The sequence below is a fragment of the Myotis nattereri genome (genome assembly GCF_964212035.1).
Source record: "Myotis nattereri genome assembly, chromosome: 2".
Lineage (NCBI taxonomy): Eukaryota > Metazoa > Chordata > Mammalia > Chiroptera > Vespertilionidae > Myotis > Myotis nattereri.
This window is the reverse complement of record NC_138076.1, coordinates 118,142,670-118,159,093: the sequence shown is the minus strand read 5'-3', so window position 1 is coordinate 118,159,093 and position 16,424 is coordinate 118,142,670. Positions and strand designations below refer to the sequence as shown.

At 38.0% G+C, this 16,424-nt stretch overlaps 1 protein-coding gene and 1 pseudogene across 2 annotated transcripts in view; one reads left to right on the top strand and one right to left on the bottom strand.

The window, feature by feature from the left end:
• ATP8A2 (ATPase phospholipid transporting 8A2) overlaps nucleotides 1-16,424 on the top strand; it is a gene marked incomplete at its 5' end in the record, with an annotated part of 501,820 nt that overhangs the window by 279,654 nt on the left and 205,742 nt on the right. The gene's annotated exons all lie outside the window — the stretch shown is intronic.
• LOC308513519 (small ribosomal subunit protein eS6-like) lies at nucleotides 15,161-15,868 on the bottom strand (annotated as a pseudogene). The gene has a single exon. The product of its transcript is annotated as a small ribosomal subunit protein eS6-like (transcript).

The following is a 16,424-nucleotide window of genomic DNA, read 5'->3' as shown; positions in this document are numbered from 1 at the left end:
TCAACAGTAGACTAGGAGAAGCGGAGGACCGAATTACTGAATTAAAAGACAAGGAAGCAAAACACACCCAAAATATACTCCAATTGGATAAAAAAATTAAAAGACAGGAGGAGAGCCTAAGGGAGCTTTGGGACAACATGAAATGAAACAACATACAAATAATAGCGGTGCCAGAACAACAGAAAGATGAACAAGGATTAGAAAACCTATTCGAAGAAATAATATCAGAAAACTTCCCTGAGGTGGGGAAGAAAAAAGTCACACAAGCCCAGAGAGTCCCAAACAAGGTGAACCCGACAAGACCCACACCAAGACACACCATAATTACCATGGCAAATGTTTAGGACAAAGAGAGAATCTTACAGGCTGCAAGAGAGTGACGGAAAGTTACATACAAGGGATCTCCCATTAGATTATCAAATGATTTCTCAACAGAAACACATCAGGCCAGAAAAGAATGGACGGAAATTTACAAAGTGATGCAAAGCAAAGGACTGAATCCAAGAATACTCTATCCAGCAAGGCTATCATTCAAACTTGAAGGGGAAATAAGAAGCTTCACAGACAAAAAAAGGCTAAGGGAGTTTATCACCACCAAGCCAGCAATGCAAGGAATGTTAAAGGGACTGGTGTAAAAAGAAGAAATAAAAAGCTCAGAAAGAAAACAGCCACACAAAAAAAGAAATGGCTACAAACAAATACCTTTCAATAATAACTTTAAACATAAATGGACTAAATGCTCCAACCAAAAGACATCGAGTGGCTGAATAGATAAAAATCATGACCCATACATCTGCTGTCTACAAGAGACCCACCTCATTAGAAGGGACTCACATAGACTGAAAGTGAAAGGATGGAAAAATATCTTTCAGGCAAATGGAAAGGAAAAGATAGCTGGGATAGCAATACTTATATCGGACAAAATAGACCTCAAAGTGTAGGCCATAACAAGAGATAAGGAAGGCCACTTCATAATACTAAAGGGATCAATACAACAAGAAGCTATAACCCTAGTAAACATATATAGACCCAATGCAGGAGCACCCAAATTCATAAAAAAAACTCCTGGAAGATATCAAAGGAGAGATTGACAACAATACAATCATAGTAGGGGACTTTAATACACCACTGACAGCACTGGATAAGTCCCCTAGACAAACAATCAGCAAAGAAACAGCAATCCTAAATGACTCACTAGATCAGATAGACTTACTAGACATCTTCAGAACACTTCACTCCAAAGCCACGGGATATACATTCTACTCAAGTACTCATAAGACATATTCAAAAATAGACCACATATTAGGTCACAAGCAAAGTATCCCCAAATTCAAGAAGATTGAAATCATAAAAAGCATCTTCTCAGACCACGATGGCATAATATTAGAAATAAACTACAATAAAAACAACTCAAAATACTCAAACACCTGGAAGCTGAATAGCATGTTATTAAATATTGATTGGGTTACCAATGAGATCAAAAAAGAAATTAAAAACATCCTGGAAACTAATGACAATGAAAACACAACAATCCAAAACCTATGGGACACAATGAAAGCAGTCCTGAGAGGGAAGTTTATAGCTCTACAGGCCTATCTCAAAAAACAAGAAAAAATGGTAGTAAATCATCTAACTCTACAACTCAAAGAATTAGAAAGAGAGCAACAAGAAAACCCCAGAGTGAGCAGAAGGAAGGAGATAATAAAGATTAGAGCAGAAATAAATGACATAGAGACCAAAAAAACAATACAGAAAATCAGTGAAACAAAGAGCTGGTTCTTTGAAAGGATAAACAAGATTGACAAACCTCTAGCCAGACTCACCAAGAAGCAAAGAGAGAGGACCCAAATAAACAAGATCAGAAACGATAGAGGCGAAATAACAACAGACCCCACAGAAATACAAATGATTGTTAAAAAATACTATGGACAGCTCTACTCCAACAAACTAGACAACCTGGAGGAAATGGACACATTCCTAGAAAAATACAATATTCCAAAACTCAGTCAGGAAGAATCTAAAAATCTCAACAGGCCAATAACTATGGAAGAAATTGAAGCATTCATCAAAAAGCTTCCATCAAACAAAAGCCCAGGACCAGACAGCTTCACAGGGGAGTTTTACCAAACATTCAAGGAAGAACTAAAACCTATCCTCCTCAGACTACTACAAAAAATTCAAGAGGAAGGAACACTTCCAAGCTCATTCTATGAAGCCAGCATCACCCTAATACCAAAACCAGGTAAAGACAACACAATGAAAGAGAATTACAGGCCAATATCCCTCATGAACATAGATGCCAAAATCTTCAACAAAATCTTAGCAAATCGGATCCAGCAGTACATCAGAAAGATCATACACCATGACCCAGTAGGATTTATCCCAGGGATGCAAGGATGGTACAATATCCGCAAATCAATAAACGTGATACATCACATAAACAAATTGAAAGAAAAAAACCACATGGTGATATCAATTGATGCAGAAAAAGTATTTGACAAAATTCAACACCCAATTTTGATAAAAACTCTCAGTAAGGTGGGAGTAGAAGGATCATACCTCAACCTAATAAAAGCCATATATGACAGGCCCACAGCCAACATCATACTCAATAGACAAAAACTAACACCATTTCCCCTAAGAACAGGAACAAGACAGGGATGCCCCCTCTCACCACTCCTGTTCAACATAGTACTGGAAGTGTTAGCCATTGCAATTAGGCAAGAAGAAAAAATAAAAGGCATCCAAATTGGAAAAGAGGAAGTAAAACTGTCCTTATTTGCAGACATGATATTATACATACAAAACCCTAGAGACTCCATCAAAAAGCTACTAGACTTAATACATGAATTTGGCAATGTAGCAGGATACAAAATTAACCCCAAGAAATCTGAGGCATTTCTATACACCAATAGTGAACTTTCAGAAAGAGAGATTATAAAAACAATCCCATTTACCATCACACCAAAAAAATTAAGCTACCTAGGAATAAACTTAACTAAAGAGGTAAAAGACCTCCACTCAGAAAACTACAGGATGTTGAAAAAAGATATAGAGGAAGACATAAACAGATGGAAGAACATACCGTGTTCATGAATTGGTAGAATCAACATCATTAAAATGTCCATACTATCCAAAGCAATCTATAAATTCAGCACACTTCCCATTAAAATACCAACGGCATACTTCACAGATCTAGAACAAACTCTCCAAAAATTCATCTGGAATAAAAAAAGACCCCGAATAGCTGCAGCAATCCTGAAAAAGAACAAAGTAGGTGGGATCTCAATACCAGATATCAAGCTGTATTACAAAGCCACTTTTCTCAAAACTGCCTGGTACTGGCACAAGAACAGGCATATAGATCAATGGAATAGAATAGAGAGCCCAGAAATAAGCCCGAACCAATATGCTCAATTAATATTTGACAAAGGAGACAAGAACATACAATGGAGCCAAGATAGTCTCTTTAATAAATGGTGTTGGGAAAATTGGACAGATATATGCAAGAAAATGAAACTAGACCACCAACTTACACAAAAATAAACTCAAAATGGATAGAGGACTTAAATGTATGACAGGAAACCATAAAAATTCTGGAAGAATCCAAAGGCAACAAAATCTCAGACATATGCCGAAGCAATTTCTTCACTAATACAGCTCCTAGGGCACTTGAAACTAAAGAGAAAATGAACAAATGGGACTACATCAAAATAAAAAGCTTCTGCACAGCAAAAGAAACCATCAAAAAAACAACGAGAAAACCCACTGTGTGGGAAAACATATTTGCCAATGTCATATCTGATAAGGGCCTAATCTCCAAAATTTATAGGGAACTCATACAACTTAACAAAAGGAAGATAAACAATCCAATCAAAAAAATGGAAAAAGGATCTAAATAGACACCTTTCAAAAGAGGACATTCAGAAAGCCAAGAGGCATATGAAAACATGCTCAAAGTCACTAATCATCCAAGAGATGCAAATCAAAACAACAATGAGGTACCATCTCACACCTGTCAGACTGGCTATCATCAACAAATCAACAAACGACAAGTGCTGGAGAGGATGTGGAGAAAAAGGAACACTTGTGCACTGCTGGTGGGAATGCAGGCTGGTGCAGCCACTGTGGAAGACAGTATGGAGTTTCCTCAAAAAACTGAAAATGGAACTCCCATTTGACCCTGTGATCCCACTTCTAGGAATATATCCCAAGAAACCAGAAACACCAATCAGAAAGGATATATGCACCCCTATGTTCATAGCAGCACAATTCACCATAGCTAAGATCTGGAAACAGCCTAAGTGCCCATCAGTAGATGAATGGATTAGAAAACTGTGGTACATCTACACGATGGAATACTATGCTGCTATAAAAATGAAGGAACTCTTACCATTTGCAACGGCATGGATGGTACTGGAGAGCATTATGCTAAGTGAAATAAGCCAGTCAATGAAGGAAAAATACCACATGATCTCACTCATTCATGGATAATAGAGACCATTATAAACTTTTGAACAATAATAGATACAGGGGCAGAGCTGCCTCAAACAGATTGTCAAACTGCAGCGGGAAGGCCAGGGAGGGTTGGGGGCAGGGGGGAGGGGGGTAAGAGATCAACCGAAGGACTTATATGCATGCATATAAGCATAACCAATGGACATAAGACACTGGGGGGTAGGGGAGGCTAGGGGACTCTCAAGGGCGGGGGGGAAAAAAGGACACATGTGTAATACCCTTTGTAATACTTTAAGCAATAAAAATAAAAAGAGAGAGAGAGAATTAAAATGTGCTGGGTGGGGTTTATGCATCTCTGGGTGCTCCACCTCTGTGCAAGGCCTACATTTATAGGTTCACTTGGAATCTGTGTTCCCTCTTCTGGGATGGCTGTGGAGCCTGAGCTTCTCTCTCAGGTGTTCTCCATGTCTGGCAGGCTGTCCAGACATGCTCACCTGGAATGGGTTAGTGTTCTGACCCGAATAAAAATCCCCTTGTTTCTCAGCTTCAAGCCAAATTCTCCAAGGCTTCTGTATGACTCCATCGCTCCAACCCACTGGCCAAGCACATAACTGTTTTGGAAACTCATATGGGTAAACTTTACCCAGTGCCGCTGTTTTACAATCTGCCTCCCACATCCCTGTGTGTGGGCGGTGCACTCAGGATGGTGGCTAGGACTTGCAGCATGATCAGAGAGCAGTTCTGACTTTCTTCCGCTCCATTGCCAGAGCACTTCATTGGCTATTGGGAGACTTTCAAATATACTTTGAAACTGAAGTTTGATGACTTAAATACTATTTAAATGTTATTTGATGATTTAAATATAAGAAATGTGATCTACATGGTAACCTACATTAATTAGAGATTCATTATTTGAATGCTAGAACTACAAAATGTTTGCCTTACATTAGAGATACTTCCTATTGTTTTAATAATAAGCATTACAACCCTGGTGTAGCTCAGGGATCAGCGTCAGCCTGCACACTGAAGGGTCTCGGGTTTGATTCCCAGTCAAGGGCATGTATCTAGGTTGCAGGTTTGATCCCCAGCCCCAATCAGGGTGCATGCGGGAGGCAACCTATTGATGTGTCTCACATCTCTCTCTCCCTCTCCCTTTTCTTCACCCTCCCTACCTTCCTTCCACTCTCTCTCTAAAACAAACAAACAAACAAACAAAAACACAATGGAAAAAATGTCTTTGCGTGAGGATTAATAAAAAATATAATAATAATAATAATAAGCATACATTTTAGAACTTGTCTTTATAAATATGGACAATGAATAATTGCAATGAAACAATTGATCCAGATTCAATAATTGAGGCACAGTTTTTATAGCGGCGACTTCATTGAGACCTTGAAGACCAGTAGCTATGTTCTCCAGTATATTTTCTGGGCATAGACAAAAATGGTGAATCACAGAATAACTAACACCTGGTTTATGCTTGCAAACTTTAAAAAATAAGACAAATTGACCCTAGTATTATGAAATATGAATTGAATATTTTAATTAGAAAAAAATAACAAGTCCAAATGAGTTCTTTTCCTATGCAAAATATAGGGAGGTAATAAATATTAATCTAACTTGAGTTTTTCTCAAGTTGCATTGGACATGGGTGATTGGGAAGCAATAGAAATTGTAACCACTGGAATTCTGCTATCAGTGTGCATGCCGGTTCTGATTTTATTTATAAAATAGGTTTATGCTAAGTGTTACTTTAGCAATAGATAAATCTGAAATTGACTTTTTAAAAACTTCACCATAAAAGTAAACCTCTAACCTTCCACACTGAAATTTTGTTGCCACCAGTTGTGAGGGAGAAAAATAAAGTTTGATTTCCCTTTTATTCCATGGGCCTCTTCAGCAGTTCCTTCCTTACTGGTAGTGTAAGTTATTATAACTACATAGTGTAAACTCTTACATGAAGTGATGAAATACATGTGCAGAAAGTAAAGGAGTGTGTTGTTTTAATGAAAACTAATTTGTATACTTTGGAAAGACTCAAAGGTGAGGTTTTTTAAAAAAGCTAATTAGATATGAATAAGACAACTGGAAAACTGGTGGATTAAAAAAATTCATGAAGGATTTGCATCCAAATTGTCTCGCAAGTTTTCTCATGACTTAAAAAATTAAACACTTGAAACTGGACTTTTATAACTTAATAGTATCAGTATATTGTGATATCTCTGTATGATGGCAAAATGAAACTTCTGGCAAGAGAGCAGTGCTTGACTACAGAATCAAGTTTTGATGAATAAATTTACATATATATATTCTAAGTTAAAATATTTATGGTCAGGTTTGACTGTTTTTTTAATTAACTGACTTATTTCAGGTATTGAGTAAATCAGATGACAGGATTGTAACAGGATGCTAAAATGAGTTTAATAATATAATTGAAACTGAATATCAAAATTATAATCCAGTGTCTGGGATAACACAAGTCATTTAATAGTGGTTTGTGGTGTCAATTTCAGAGATACTGTAATTTTATTTTCGCTCCAGTTATTTAATAAATAGTTATCACACAGGTGATATATGATATGCTGCCATGCTCTCTTGCTTATATCAGCATCTAAACTCAACTTGCCACTTGCTTCTTTCCCATACCTTAGTATTGAAATTCTGCCCATCCTTCCAAAACTATCTCCAGTATTATTTTTACTCAAAGGGTATCCTCGGTTCTTCATGTGAAACTGTGGTGGACTCACAAAACTTGTTTGTTAATAATACATTGAATTATACCTGCTTTTTGCCTTAGAGTTAGTCCCGGTACTGTGCTTTTTGCCTAACTTATTTAAGAGAGCACATGCTAAAATAATGTGAAGAGCAGCTGAAACTTCCATTTATGTATCAGGAGAAATAACAAATGATTGTCCACAGCAAGCACAAACATCCATTTTTTGAGAAAGGAGCACATTAGTAATGTTCTGCTGGTGAAGTGACTGCTGGTGCATATAGTGCATTGTATGCTTTGGCAAAACATTGTGTTTAAACTTAGAGGACCTTTTAGTTTTTGTTAGGGTATTTGAAAATGCCTGTCTTAATTTATAATTATTTTCTGAGAGTTTGAGGAATGGCAGTTTTAATGATATTAATATAGAGAGGATTCTTGGTTGGGAAGAAGTGTTAATAAATATTATAATTTATATTAAAAGTGTGAATGTAGCCCTAGCCGGTTTGGCTCAATGGATAGAGCGTCGGCCTGCAGACTGAAGGGTCCCAGGTTCAATTCCAGTCAAGGGCATGTACCTTGGTTGCAGGCACATCCCCAGTCAGGGGCGTGCAGGAGGCAGCTGATCGATGTTTCTCTCTCATCGATGTTTCTAACTCTCTATCCCTCTCCTTTCCTTTCTGTAAAAAATCAATAAAATATATATTTTTTAAAAAAGTGTGAATGTAGGTGCCCAGCCAGTGTTGCTCAGTGGTTGAATGTCAACCTATGCACCAGGAGGTCATTGATTTGATTCCCAGTCAGGGCACATGCCCAGGTTGTGGGCTCAATCCCCAGTTAGGGGCATGCAGGAGGCAGCTGATTGATGTTGATGTTTCTCTCTCATCAATGCTTCTATCTCTCCCTCTCCCTCTCTCTCTCAAAACAGTAAAAACATATTTTTTAAAAGTGTGAAGATAGAAATAAGTGGTGCCTACTTGAAAAGCTATAAAGTTTCGAAGCCTCTCTGCTCTCACAAGTGATGAGAAAGCTAATTTTAACTCTTAACTATAATAATCTCCATGTGTTTTAGAGTTTAGTTTTCTATGATGTTGAACAATTTTATGTGAGTTTTATAGCTTTGTTATTCTATTGATCTAATAATTAAATAGAGAAAAATTATTATGTCTACATTTATAAGACTAGAGGTTAGTTTCTTCATTATTATTGGGTCACACAAACTGTCAAGAGCTTTTTTGTAAACACATTCCAGGTCTAAAAATGTCTTTAAATATGAAATCTTTCTCTTTTGCTTTTGAGACAGTTTCAGTTAGGCATTTTGCTTCACTATGAAAGGGTTCCTCCTGGAGAGAGGCTCAGAGCCTAATGTGTCCTCGCTACTCAGCTGCCACAGTCTGGATTTGATGGCCCTGCTAAATGACTTCTTCACTCAGTGTGTAGAGAAATGGATTGTGCGAACTTAAAACCATAGCCCTGTTCAAGAGATGTCTAGCATAAAGAAAAGGCAAAAGTTAGCTGAGTTTTAAGAGGTTTGTTTAGGAGAAATATGGGGTGTTAAACAGTTAGACACTGCCATCAGAATTTTAGCAATGATGAATACAGTTCTTAGGCCCAGAATGTAAGTTCTCTGACTCACTGACATTAAACAGTCAATTACCAGCTTTTGTTTTGTTGATTGTTAATTTTCAGTTCATGTATTTTAAATATATATTTTATTGATTTTTTACAGAGAGGAAGGGAGAGGGATAGAGAGTTAGAAACATCGATGAGAGAGAAACATCGATCCGCTGCCTCCTGCACACTCCCTACTGGGTATATGCCCGCAACCAAGGTACATGCCCTTGACTGGAATCGAACCCAGGACCCTTGAGTCCGCAGGCCGATGCTCTATCCACTGAGCCAAACTGGTTAGGGCCAGTTCATGTATTTTAGATGTTTGGCTAAGGATGTTTTAAAAATACTTATTTTCATTTCCTGAAAATTCTGACTTTACTGTAGGAATAGATAGTTAAGAGTTAGCTTACTTTTTCTTATTTACTCTTATTTAAGGATAATGAGGTAATATATCTTTCATTTGGTCAGGAAAAAAACTGTAATAAAAATAATTTATTCAAAATTAAAGGTTGCTCTGGAACTCTCTGTGTACTTGAAATCAAAAGCTATGCATATAGATATAGTCTCTACACATGTTCCATACTGAAAACCATGCTGGCATTTCAGAAGTTAAGTACAAAGAGTGTGTATAAAATGCCACATCATGGCATGTAATATGGAAACTGTGGAAATAGTTAAGTTACTGTCTTGAAGGCTGCAGCTCTTAGAACATTAACTTCTTACATTGATTTGAAGACACTCATAGGTATTCAATGATTACCAGTATAGCTGTCTGTTTTTTTCTGAACTGCTTTATTTACTGTAGGTATATCTTAATACGTATAAGAAAGTGAAAAATTGCAAAGGCTCTAAACTCAAAACTGTAATAACATGCACTTACTGTAATATAGCATTTGCTACTTGAGAGTACAGATCGAAAGATCAGCCTCCTAGTGATAGGATATGAGGACATTATTCATTTGTTAAAGACAGAGTTCATTTTAGACTCTGGAGCTACTTGCTCTACAAACATATGTACAGCAAATTTCCTGGTTGAACTGAATCTCACAGTTTATAGTAGAACAGAAAAACAAAGAAAAGTGAAGTCAGAGAAGAAAAAAAAAAGATACCACAAAGGGAATGAATGATAAGGGAGTGACAGAAAGAGAAAAGAAATCTTGAACTCAAGATTTTAAGACTTCAAATGGGAGCATAGCGAGAGAAATCTGGTTGGATGAAAAGTGACACGTTGATCTTACTCCTCTGCTTGGGTGTGGTCCATTGCCCTATCTTCATGTTCACTGATCTTTTCTTCTCATCTAGTCTGTTGTTGACCCTTTCTGTTGGGGTTTTCAGTGCAGTTATTGTATTCTTCAGCTTCGTGGCTTCTGTTTGGTACTTTCTGATATTTTCTGTCTCTTTGTTAAAGTTCTCACTGTGTTCATTCATTCTTCTCCCAAGCTCAGTGAGTATCTTTATGACCAGTATTTTAAACTCTTTATCGGGTAAGTCACTTATTTCTATTTCATTCAAGTCTTTTTCTGAGTTTTTTTCTTCCATTTGAAACAGATTCCTGTTTCTTTATTGTCCTTGACTGTCTGTGTTGGTTTCTATGCATTAGATAAACCAGCCACCTCTCCCAGTCTTGAAGGATTGGCCTCATGCAGGAAATGAACCTTATCATTCACCCTACCCTAGCTTTTGGCTGTCTCTCAAGCCTTTATATTTAGCCAAGCAGCCTACTTTATTCTGAGTGGTCCCTGGTAGCTGAAGGTATGCCAAGACTTGTCAGTGTCCCAAAGGGGAAGATCGCAGTACCTAGATTCAGACTGATTGGAAGCCACACATTCAGGCAGCAGCTTTTAAAGTACACAAATATACATCTTTCAAGGGAAGACCAGGGGATAGGTGTTTCTGTATGCTTCCTGTTCACTGAGCCCTGGGTTGATTGCCACTTCCTAAATGTTTCTTTCTTTGCTACCATCCCACTAAACTCATGAACACAAGCACCACCGGCTACCAGGGCCAGTTGATCAAGGAGTGTCCCCTATGCAGCAGCCACAAAAACCAAGGCACTATATATAAAAACCAGGGCACCAGACAGGTGGACAAGTTCCATGCCAGGAGATTCCATGTGCTCTGCAACATGGCAGAGGGAGGATGCAAAGACGGTGCCTATCAGACTCTGTCCCTGGAGGGTATTTCACTAAGACCCTCAATGTGTGTTAAAGTAGATTCCTGCCCCTCTGATTAATACTGTAATATAAGCAAATAAGCCTCTTTCACAGAAAGTCTGGGCACTTTTCAGTTGGCTGCCTCTGCACTGGGTCCTGGGGTGGGTTAGTCCACATGTGAGCCCTTTAAAAACTGTTTCTCAGTGCACTATAGCCTTTTGAGTCCCCTGGATGCAAGCCCCATTGGCTGTCAAAGATAGGTGTTTTGGGAACTTATTTCTCTGGGGCAGGTCTTAAAATATCAGGTGCTAGATGAAAGGTAAGAATCCTTGCTCCTCATGGAGAAGCTCGGGTTTGTGAGTTCCCTCCCAATTATGGATTGCTCTGGGTGGGGGAGTTTATGGTGAGATTGTGTCTTAGCCTCTTGTACCTGCTTCAATGTGGGTTTTTTCTCATTGGCCCGATGTGTAGGAGTTGCTCAGCTAGTTTGGGGTTTTTTCCAGTGAAAATTATTCCATATATAACTGTAGATTTGGTGTATCTGTGAAATTAAATAAGTTCAGGATACTCCTACATTGCTATCTTGAACCAGAACTGACAAATTGGTTTTAGATATGTTAAAATTACAGTGATTACAGGGACAGGCATCAGGAAGGGTAAAGCACAAGGACTTTTTAGGGCAGTGAAATGATTCTGCATGATACTAGGGTTATGGATACATGACATCTGTAATTTGTCAAATTCAGAGAACTGTACAACATGAAGAGTAAGCCCTAGTCTAAACTATGGCATTTAATTAATAATCATCAATTGTAACAAGTGTACCACACTAATATAAGTTGTTAATAGGAGAAACTCTTTGGGTTTGTATGTATGGTGATGGGAACTCTGTGCTTTCTGCTCATTTTCCTGTAGACTTAAAACTGTTCTAAAACATCAAGTCTATTCATTATTTTTAAATATTGCAGTGATACACAAAGGTGAAGATGGGCAGTAGCCAGTGAGTAAAAGCAGGTTGGCATTATAAATGCACTTTGAAAGTCATCTATATAAAGAGACTTTCTGGGTTTCAGGAGTAGATGAGCCCCTGGTAGAGGAATGATGAAAAGGAAGACGTGAAGGCCCAGCACTGAGTCTCCTGGTCTTCCCATATAAGGGCCTGGCTCACAACAGGAAATGGCAAGGATGAAAAAGGAGTGACACTAAAAATTGGAGGAGTACAAGTGTCATATCACATCACAGCAGCCAAAAGAGAGATGAATTTGAAAGGTCATTACTTATTCTCCAGAGAGGTGAGGGATAATGAGGACTTATAATGGCCATTAAATCTGATGACTAGGTGGGGAGAAGCCTGTCAGAGAAAGGTTTCAATACTGTCCTGGTTGGAGTTTGGCTGTGGAGACTAAGACTCAGTGGGTCTGGGAACAGAAGCTAAAGGTATAGATTGCTTTTAATGAGTAAACGACTTTCCTTTTAGGGAGTAGAGGGATGGCATTTCTTTTAATCGATGGAAGACAATCTGTTTATAGGAAGAGACTAAATAGCTAAAATTCTGGTAGAGGCTGGACATTTGAGGACATGATAGACAAAGATGGAAATGGAACCAAGACCTTGAGTAAGAAGTAGCCAAGAACCCAGAAAGGATGAGAATATGGATGAACAGAAAAATATATAAGGTGGTTTTACTATGCCTGTTATCAGAGATTTGGGGTTGCAAAGAAAATAGATGGGGAGGTTAAAACTATATCTTCTCGCTGAAACCGGTTTGGCTCAGTGGATAGAGCGTCGGCCTGCGGACTGAAAGGTCCCAGGTTCGATTCTGGTCAAGGGCATGTACCTGGGTTGCGGGCACATCCCCAGTAGAAGATGTGCAGGAGGCAGCTGATCGATGTTTCCTCTTTGTAAAAAATCAATAAAATATATTTTAAAAAAACTCTATCTTCTCTCTCTAATAGAGTAAGGGGTCAACTTATCTGCTAATTACTTGGTGTTTGAGATGTTGAACCAACTGTATCATGTCTAAAATGAAGTTTTAAGGCATTTTCATTTGAAGTCCCCCACAATAAAGTGCTCTAAATATACTACATGATGGCATAATTTTTAATTCAAAAGACCCAATAGAAATTATCATGCCCAACTCGGTCGTTTTTCAAAAGATAATGACATAAAGAAAGGTTATGTAGATTGCTTAAAGTCACATGGCTATTTAGGGGTTGAACCAGAACTGTAATGGAAGTCTTATCTCAAGCAATCTTGCATTTCTTCTACACTACTGCAGGTATGGAGAATTTGAGATGTTCCAATGATGGTAGGCAGCTGTAGATAAATAGCTGGTATTGGAATGAGAGGTGAGAGCTAAAAGCAAAGTTTTCTTTTTTATTGAAATATAATTCAAATGCCATAACATTTTTCCTTTGAAACTATACAACTTATGCAACTGTCACCACTATATAATTTCAGAACACTTTCATCACTCTAAAAAGAAAATTCATACCTGTTAGCCGTCACTCCAGATCATACTACCACCACCAAAAACAAAGCATCTGGCAACCTCTAATCTGTTTTCTGTCTCTGTGGATTTATCTATTCTGGACATTTCATATGAGTGAAATCATAAAATATGTGGCATTTTGTGCTTAGCTTCTTTCATTTAGCATAAAGTTTTCAAGGGTCCATTCATGTTGTAGCATATTATTAGTACTTCATTTCTTTTTGTGGCAAATAATGCTTCATTGTATGGTTCTATCACATTTTGTTTATCCATTTGTCAGTTGATAGTCATTTATGATGTTTCCACTTATTTCTATTATGAATAATACTGTTATGAACATTCATATAAAAGTTTTTGTATATACATGTTTTCAATTCTCTTGGCATATAACTAAAAATGGAATTGCTGAATTTTATATTTATATATAGAAATAGATATAGATATTTAATTATATCTCTCACAAAGAGATTGAGAAAGTCAACATCTCCTACTTTACAAAACAAAGGTACGCATCTCAGAATCTCACTGTGGAACATGCTTCATGGAGCAAAAAACATCTCAGAGATACAAACCAAAGAGACATTTATTGAAAAAATAAAACAATAAAATCCCACATAGTGGTCATAAGACTTTGCTCCTGAGGAACTGTCAGAGAGGGACTCAGGGAGAAACATGGAAAGCAACTGTTTTTATTTCCTGTAGACACGGTATTCATGGAAAGGCTCTGTTTATCCCATTATCCCATTGATCTTTATCTATGAAAGGAAGCTCAGAAATGAAATGGTCATCATGGGCATATATACTAACATGTATATTTTATTTTATTATTATTATTTTTAATCGTCACTCAAGACACATCGGTTGGTTGCCTCTTGCACGCTCCCCGACCAGGGCCCAGGCCAGGAAGGAGCCTGAAACCAAGGTATATGTCCTTGACCGGAATCAAACCCGAGACCCTTCGATCCCCAGGCTGATGCTCTATCCACTGAGCCAAACTGGTTAGGGCTTATTTTTTAAAATATATTTTTATTTATTTCAGTGAGGAAGGGAGAGAGAGAGAAACATCAATGATGAGAGAGGATCATCAATTGGATGCCTCCTGCACACCCCACACTGGGGACTGAGCCCATAACCCAGGCATGTGCCCTGACTGGGAATTGAACTGTGACCTCCTGGCTCATAGGTCAATGCTTAACCACTGAGCCACACTGGCTGGGCTAACATGTATATTTTAGTTGAAATTTGAAGTCAGACTAGTTTTTACTGATTTAAATGATTAGTTAAAAAGTGAAAACAGATGCTCCAGCCAGTGTGGCTCAGTTAGATGGAGTGTTGTCTGTCCTGTACACCAAAAAATTGGGGGTTCAATCCCTGGTCAGGGCACATACCGAAGGCACCCAATTGATGTTCCTCACTCACATTAATGTTTTCCTGTTTCTCTCTCTCTCTCCCCTTTCCTCCCTCCAAAAAAAAAAAAAAAAAAAATCAATAAACATTTCCTTAGGTGAAGATTTATTTTTTAAAAAGTGAAGACAGGTATTGCCAGTTAGGTTTTATGGCAGAAGTCTAAAATTTGAATGAGCTAAGGTTTGGAAAAATGCTTGAAACATGTGATATAGGGTGACTATCATATACCCGCAGAACCTCATGTACAGAGAATATGATGTGAGAGCAAGGTAGGCTATGTGATAAGAGGACACTATTTTATCACACAATAATGTAATAGCGATCGTGTATTAAAAATGAAACATATTTTTCCCAAACCTTTCTGAGTATATTAGGTGGAAAGGGCACATCTAAGTGAAAGCATAGCAGGATAATTAGAAGTTATTTGAAACTTCCTTGCTTTTCTTAGTATGTTGTTTCTTCAGAGCAATTCACTGATGTGTTGTAGGGCACAGGGAATAACAAGGTGCTGAATCTTGGATGCTTTGGTCCTAGATTTCTCACCTTCTTTGTTAGGGGCTTTCTCAAAACATATTGGTGGATATCATCTTCTTTAGAGAGATTGAAAAGTTTGCAGATTCTGCTAGCTCTTTTGGGCACCAGTTGACAAGGCACAGCAGTCATCAGTAAAAGCGAGAATATCTATCTCCCCTCACTTTTTTTGTTACAGTAACCAGTTGGTAACACTGAGATTGGCATCCACAATGCAACCCCGAACAGATTTGCACTTTCTCCTTGGTGTGTAACAGGAATGCCCCTTACTTAGCAGCAGGTGGACATGGCCATGGGTCAAGATACCGCACTTCATGGGGAAACCTTGCTTATCATTCCCAGCACTGATTTGAACCACATAAGCCTCCCATTATTCACCCAGAGCATCAGCAGCAGTTTTTGTGCCATATGCTTCTCATAAAAGGTACAAAGTTTGTGTTCATTGTCCACTTCAATGAGTTTCTGGCAGTCAATGGCTGGGAAAGAAATGTTCAGCCTCATCCTGAAGCAACCGACCACTCTGAGGCACCACAGAAAAGAGGTGTTGGTGTATTTCTTAAAGTGCATTCTGATGGGCAGCCACTTGTGGTACTCAGAATCCATTGGCTACATGAAAGGAATGATATAAATTTGTTTTAAAATGTCAATATTTACAACATGCCAAGAAGTATATTCTTTGCAATTATTTAACCTTATCATTAAAAGTTACATTACCTTAAAAATATATTGAAACCGCCGAAACTGGTTTGGCTCAGTGGATAGAGCGTCAGCCTGCGGACTGAAAGGTCCCGGGTTCGATTCCGGTCAAGGGCATGTACCTGGGTTGCGGGCACATCCCCAGTAGGAGATGTGCAGGAGGCAGCTGATCGATGTTTCTCTCTCATCGATATTTCTAACTCTCTATCTCTCTCCCTTCCTCTCTGTAAAAAAATCAATAAAATATATTTTTTAAAAAAATATATTGAAACCAAAGCAATCTACAGGATTAATGCAATCCCTATAAAAATCCCAATAATACTTATTGAAGTAGAAAAACATACCATAAAATTCTTATGGA